Below are 7402 nucleotides of genomic sequence, written 5' to 3'. Positions count from 1 at the left end.
TCATGCCGGCCACAGGACCATGGAGATGTCTTTGGACAGCGCTGGCTCTTCGGCTTTGAAACAGAGATGAACACCACCCCCTAGAGTCGGGAACGACTAGGACATATGTGCGAGGGGAACCTTTACCTTTAATCTAGAGAAAAGAAACAATGGATGGAAACTAACCAAGGAGAGAAGCAACCTAGAACTAAGGAGAACTTTCCTGACAGTGAGAGTAATTAACCAGTGGAACAACTTGCCACCAGAAGTTGTGGGTGCTCCATCACTGGAAGTTTTTAAGAAGAGATTGGAGAGCCATTCGTCTGCAATGCTATAGAGTTTCCTGCCTGAGCAGGGGGTTGGACTAGAAGACCTCCAAGGTCCCTTCCAACTCCGTTAAATTCTGTTGAAGCTGAACTCGGCCAAAGAGAGCGAGATGCCTGATCAGGTTTCATAGAAACAAGCAAAGGGAAGAGTCCCCCAAATCTCCCATCGTTCCGTGTCATTCCTGGCCTCAAAAATATGACTCACGCAACACGTCAAGAGCCAACACCTTTGCTTTCTGCTATTCTGGTAGCGCCAGTTAAGGAAGACAGCGGTTGCATGCCTTTGAGCTCGGAGGTTGCGAAGTGGTTTTTAAATATTTTTTTCCCCCTCCAGGAGGCTGGAAAGCTTCCTGATCCAGGCAAGAGGAAAGGCCCTTGATCTTTGATTCAGTCTAGGGGTGGCGTCACGAGACCTCGGTTTCCTAAAAATAGAAACGGCGCTGATGCAACCCAGAACTAATGCAAGAAAAGAGATTTCTCCATCCATCTATATCACTGGTGGTTGCACGAGGATTGGATTCAGGGTCACGCATGCCATACTTATTTTTGAGCTCTCCTTTGTGGCACTAAACCAGGGTTGTCAAACTCAAAGCCTTAGTTTGGGCACACCTTAAGTAAGAGTGCTTTGATCTGACCCCCCGGGGCCATCCTGGAAACAGCAAGCTCCATTTTTAGCTGGCAGAGGGCTAAACAAACGAAACTCCAAGCAAAACAAAAGGAGAAATGTTTCCCCTTTTGCATTTGAGCATGCAAGAAGGGGCAGGAAAGGAGAAAGGGAACGGGGAAAGACCAAGAAAAAGAAAGGAAGAGGGGAAGAGTGCAAGGAAGGAAAAAGAAGGAAAGAGGAATCAGCTACTAGCTGCACAGGCTGCTGACGGGCCACAACAGCTTCTGAATTTTGATCACGGGATGCCGCAACGGTCCTATGTGTGAACAGCGGTCATAAGTCGCTTTTTCTAGTGCTGTTGTGACTTCAAACGGTCACTAAATGAACCGTTCTAAGGCAGGGAGTACCTCTAGTGGACGACATCAGTTATCTGTACTTCTCAGACTTTTTCTAGGAAGGATTAAGGAAATGTAGAATGCAGTGATGAAATGCAATTCCTATTGGAAATACACAACAGACCCATATTAATATTGGCAATGCAACATGGTGTGGGTGTGGGAGAGACAGAGCGTGCTGAAGTTTCGCAGTTTATATCCAACATTTTGCAGCCACCCAGCACTTAAAATGCCAGCACGGAGCACTGTTAATTGCCTTCTATAATCTTCTCTTCTCTTCAATATATAATTTTATACAGTGGCATTTAACGCCTTCCCTTCTCTTCAGGGTGTAGAAATTTTTTTTTTTTTTGGATAAGGTAATTGCAAAGGTTAGACCTTAACACAAATCAAAAAGCTAGCATCATTTTGCCGTGGCCTCCTTTTTCTTATGATTTGATCATGGTTGGGTTTTGGTTTTCTTTTTTTTTAGTTTTGAATTTCTCTGCAGAAAATTCATCCAGGTGCAACGTTTCCTAGTTTCTGTGTTACCAGCAATATATTAAAAGCTGGCTTTGTATAGAATGGCCAGGAAATCTATAGAAGGCGTGTCTACCTAACAAGGCTAAATCAAGGCAACTGAACCAAAATTGATTAAACTGAGACGTTTCGTTACTCATGACTTCATAATGTCTTCAGTCAAAATGAAAATGTTTTGGTTAGGCAGAAAGTCAGAGAGTCAGTCCATCAGAATAGAGCTGGAAGGGACTTTGGAGGTCTTCTAATTGTTCTTCTAAACAATTTCAATCAATCAATCAATCAATCAATCAATCAGAATAGAGCTGGAAGGGACCTTGGAGGTCTTCTAGTCCAACCCCCTGCTCAAGCAGGAGATCTTATACCATTTCAGACAAGTGACTGTCCAGTCTCTTCTTAAAAACCTCCAGTGATGGAGCATCCACAACTTCTGAAGGCAACTTCTGTTCCACTGGAATTGTCTGCTTAATTGTCCTCACTGTTAGGAAGTTTCTCCTTAGTTCCAGGTTGTTTCTCTTCTTGATTAGTTTCCACCAATTGAATCAAATTAGAGTTGGAAGGGACCTTGGAGGTCTTCTAGTCCAACCCCCTGCTCAAACAGGAGATCTTGTGCCATTTCAAATGGGTAGTTGTCCAGTCTCTTCTTAGAAGACTCCAGTGATGAAGCACCTACAACTTCTGAAGGCAACTTCTGTTCCACTAGTTAATTGTCCTCCCTGTTAGGAAGTTTCTCCTTAATTCCAGGTTGCTTCTCTCCTTGTTTAGTTCCCATCCGTTGTTTCTTGTCCTGCCTTCAGGTGCTTTGGAAAATGGGTTGACCCCTTCTTCTTCTTTGTGGCAGCCCCTCAAATATTGGAAAACTTCTATCATGCCACCTCCGGTCCTTCTTTTCCCTAGATTAGCCAAACTCAATTCCTCCAACCATTCTTGTTATGTTTTGGCCTTAATCATCTTAGTTGCTCTACTTTGCACTTTTGCCAAAGTCGCTGGAATGTACTAACTCTTGCCATACTGATTGCAGGGATTTCTCCCCAAAATGCTATTTTCATTCCATATAGAATGTGTGACTTTTTAGACAAACCATGAAATGGTTTGTGTTATTTAAAAATGCTATATACTGTAGTTTCCTTAGGAGTTGTATATAATACCTAGGCATTATACAGAATGACAAGAAATAGGATAGGGTAGAATAGGATAGGGTAGGGTAGGGTAGGGTAGGGTAGAGTAGAGTAGAGTAGAGTAGAGTAGAGTAGAGTAGAATAGAATAGAATAGAATAGAATAGAATAGAATAGAATAGAATAGAATAACAGAGTTGGAAGGGATCTTATAGGTCATCTAGTCCAACCCCTAATCCAAGCAGGAGACCCTACACCATTTCTGACAGATGACAGTCTGGTCTCTTCTTGAAAGCTTCCAGTGATGAAGCTCCCACAACTTCTGAAGGCAACTTTTGTTCCATGGGTTGATTGTTCTCACTGTCAGAAAATTCTTCCTCATTTCCAGGTTGAATCTCTCCTTGGTCAATTTCCATCCATTATTCCTTGTCTGGCCTTCGGGTGCTTTGGAAAATAGTTTGACTCCTTCCTCCTCTCTGTGGTAACCCCTCAAATATTGGACCTAGTTAGGCCAAGTATGAAAAGAGAGTGAGGAAGAGAGTTAGGGTTAAGGTTTATTGAAAAGACGTATATGAAAATGAAACAAGAAATGCAAAATAAGACAGAGGAGTGAAAAAAAACCAAGAGAAAGAGAAAAATAACCAGTATGGACCCAATTGTTGCAACCAAGGAGAATGGCATTTTAATGGGAGTCTTTTATTCTTTACCGGTTCACCTTTTGACATCGTACAGAAGGCCTCAAAAATGTGGGAAATATTCAGCATTATCATACTGCAACGTCCTGGTTTTTTGCCATTCTCCAGATATCCTGGGCATTGTATAAAATGCCCGAGTTCAACACATCGCTGGTAGCACCTGTGCTAAAAACCCAAATTGGGTGAAGGAAGGAAAGTCATGCCCAGCCAACCAACTCCCGAGCATCTGGAAAACCCCGTACATTGTTCCTCTTCTTCTGACTCAAGAGGAACAGGTCCTGCCAAGCGTTGACTGGCATTTGAGCCTCGATGTTCCTTTCCATCTTGTTTGCGACACCTCGGATCAGGTTCATGAGCTGAGGGTGGATTGGCATGAGGCAAGACAGCCTGAGAGAAACTTTGCCATGGCTAATAGATAGGTTAGGCTGAGAGGCTTCCCCGTTTTGTAATAAGGGCGGGATAGGTGCGATTTCTGAAGTCTGGAAGCACAAACAATACTCGAGCCAACAACCCAGAGCCTTCCATGACATCCTTTCTCCTATAAAGTTTGTTTTTAAAGGAGGTTCAGAAACAAGTTGACTCCGAAGAGGCGCCTTTTCTGGAATCCCGTGAGGAAAAAATGGCAGGCGTACACTAAGGAAGGTTTCTTAACGTGTGGTCCAAGGACCTCTCTCCAAGCCCCTCACATGTGGTTCTCAAAAATCAAAATTATTTATCACGTTGGAGCACAGAATAGAATGATAGGGATGGTGGAAGGGACCTAAGAGGTCTTGTAGTCCAACCCTCTGCTCAAGTAGGAGACCGTATACCATTCTGGTCCAATGTTTTCTTAAAAACCTCCAGTAATGGAGCACCCATAACTTCTGGAGGCAAGTCGTTCCACTGGATAATTTTTCTCACTGTCGGGAAATTTCCTCTTAGTTCTAGGTTGGATCTCTCCTGGATGAGCTTCCATCTGTTACTACTAGTCCTGCCCTCGAGTATAGGTTGACCCCCTCTTCTTCATGACAGACCCTCAAGGAAGCTTTCAAGAAGAGATTGAGCTGCGCTCGCTTCGGCAGCACATATACTAAAATTGGAACGATACAGAGAAGATTAGCATGGCCCCTGCGCAAGGATGACACGCAAATTCGTGAAGCGTTCCATATTTTTATTTTTATAAAATGTCTTATAGATGGCATTTAGATCCTAAAAAATTATCACATATGTATCCAAACTTGCAAGCTAAATGTTGGAGATGTGAAAGTGAAGATGCAACTTATTATCATATATGGTGGACTTGTAAGAAAATCAAAGCATTTTGGATAAAAATTTGGTGGGTGATGCAGAACACCTTGAAAAAAAGGTTGAAATTTACTCCGCAATTGTTTTTATTGGGTATAATTACGGATTGTACAGCATTAGAGACTAAACTGATTTTAAATTTAATATCAGCAGCTAGGCTGTTGGTAGCGCAATATTGGAAGAAGGACTCTTTGCCTACTATTGAAGAGTGGACACTGAAAGTAACGAATTTAGCAGAAATGGCGAAAATTTCAGCGTATTTGAAGGACTATACACAAGAAAGATACGTATTGGAATGGAGAAGATGGATTGATTATATTCAAAATAAGTATCAGACAAGAAAATATCAAATAGCTTATGAATGAATGTTAAGTTTTAGAAGTATTACGTTATTTATAGTGGAGTTAAGGTTTCAGGGGAGGATTTTGTAGTCTAAGGATAGATAGGTTAATTTAGCTTATGATTGTTAACTGAAATACCCTATATTTTGCTCTGGGAAGTCTGGGGGGGAGGGTGGGATGTGGGGAAGGGGTGTGGGGGGGGTGAGGAGGAAAAAAGGGTGGGGGCAATACTGGGGGAAAAATCTCTTTTTTTTCTGTAAAACTTTTCAATGAAAAAAAAAAGAAGAGATTGAGCTGCCATTTGTCAGAAATATGTGGGTTTTCCTGCTTGGGTGGTGGTGGTGGGTTTGGACTAGATGACCTACAAGGTCCCTTCCAACTGTGTTAATCTGTTAAATTTAATTTAATTTAATTAATTCAATTTATATGCCGCCCCTCTCCGAAGACTCAGAGCGGCATATATATAACACTATTTTTTCAGTGTTGTCGTAACTTCGGATGGCTACTAAATAAATGGCCATTGAGGATTAGCTGTATTCATTACCTGAATGACAGATGCCCAAACTGTATTGACTATTCTCACCTGTTATGCAATATCCTAATAATGCTGGGCTCTATTTTCAACAGCAAGGAAAAACCTCTCTTTCTTAATCTTGCTTCTGAATAAAGAAACAAAGAAAGGAGGCTTATGAAAGATGACACTCGCTGGTTTAATTTAAAAATAGAAAAGTGGTGAATCATACATTCTCCCTAGGCTGGTTAATGACAGCATAGAGTTACCTAAAATCTGCAGAAAGGCTCAGTTGTATCAGATCCCGGAATGCCATAATTTCCACGTGCAACTTTTATTATTTTCAGAAAGAGAATTTCTGCCCCTTCATACAAGGTTGCAAGCAAATTCCGGTATTGTTGTGCGGCACCTTATTCAAGATGCTTCACAATGAAGCAGTTGTGTATCTTTCAAAATAAAATAAAATAAACCAATTAACTGCTTGGAATGTCTAAGATTAAGAAAGGATCTTTTAAAATGTTGAGACGATGGGAAAAGTGCCGAGAAGAGAAATTAGGATGGTTAAAGACCTGGAGATGAAGATATACGAAGAACGGTTGCAGGAACTGGGTTTGGCCAGTCTAGAGAAAAGAAGGACATAGGGGGGGACATGATAGCAGCCTTCCAGTATTTGAGGGGTTGCCACAAAGAAGAGGAGGGGGTCAACCTATTCTCCAAATCACCTGAAGGCAGGACAAGAAACAATGGACGGAAACTAGTCGAGGAGAGAAGCAACCTGGAATTAAGGAGAAAGAGCCATCTGGGAGTGATGCACGGACTCCGGAGCCTCCAGAGTCAGACAACAGAGAGGCAGAGGAACAGGAGGAGCCTGTTCCTAGTGCACCCATGCACAGAGCTGCCGGTGCGAACTGGGGGAAATCCACCACTGTCCTGTTTCCTATAGCAGGAAAATGCTATACACATTTTTCTATAATTACATAAATGTGCTATAATCAAGGAGTGCCTTCGGTTTTTTTAAAGACTTCTCTAAGATTTATTTTGTTGCATCTTTGAGTTTCCCAAGCAACCTGTTGTTTCATGTCTGTGAATCCAAGCAGAGAAATTTATCCTTACGCTTCTTGACGTGAGAAGCTATGCGCTCGGCCTCTGAGAAATTAAACCGTCTTCTAGTCCACCCTGAAGCAGGAAACCCTAGACCCGTGATGGCGAACCTATGGCATGCGTGCCACAGGTGGCACACAGAGCCATATCGGTTGGCACGCAAGCGTTGCCCGACCTCAGCTGCAGCGCGTATGTGCACACCAGCCAGCTGATTTTTGGGCCTTCCAGGCCCACCAGAAGTCAAAACAGGCTATTTCCGGCCTCCGGAGGGCCTCTGGGTGTGGGGGTGGGGGTGGCAAAGGCCGTTGTCGCCCTCCCCAGGCTCCTAGAAAAACTCTGGAGCCTGGGGAGATAGAAAAATGGGCTTTCCAGTCCCACTGGAAGTCAGTAAACGGGAAGTTTCTGGCTTCCAGAGGGCCTCCAGCGGGGAGGCTGTTTTCACCCTCCCCAGGCTCCTAGAAAGCCTCTGGAGCCTGGAGAGATCGAAAAATGGGCCTTCTGGTCCCACCGGAAGTCGGTAAACGGGCAGTT

General features: G+C 43.1%; 1 non-coding gene across 1 annotated transcript; it reads left to right on the top strand.

Moving 5' to 3' along the window:
• The first annotated feature begins 4679 nt into the window (after positions 1-4679).
• LOC148112728 (U6 spliceosomal RNA) lies at positions 4680-4786 on the top strand. Its single transcript, XR_015729308.1, has one exon. It is a non-coding gene; the product is annotated as a U6 spliceosomal RNA (small nuclear RNA).
• Positions 4787-7402: the final 2616 nt, after the last annotated feature.

Source organism: Pantherophis guttatus, chromosome 8, assembly GCF_059756535.1.
Source record: "Pantherophis guttatus breed Tessera chromosome 8, ASM5975653v1, whole genome shotgun sequence".
Classification (NCBI taxonomy): Eukaryota; Metazoa; Chordata; class Lepidosauria; order Squamata; family Colubridae; genus Pantherophis; species Pantherophis guttatus.
The sequence above is the reverse complement of the archived record's forward strand: the minus strand, read 5'-3'. Positions and strand labels throughout refer to the sequence as shown.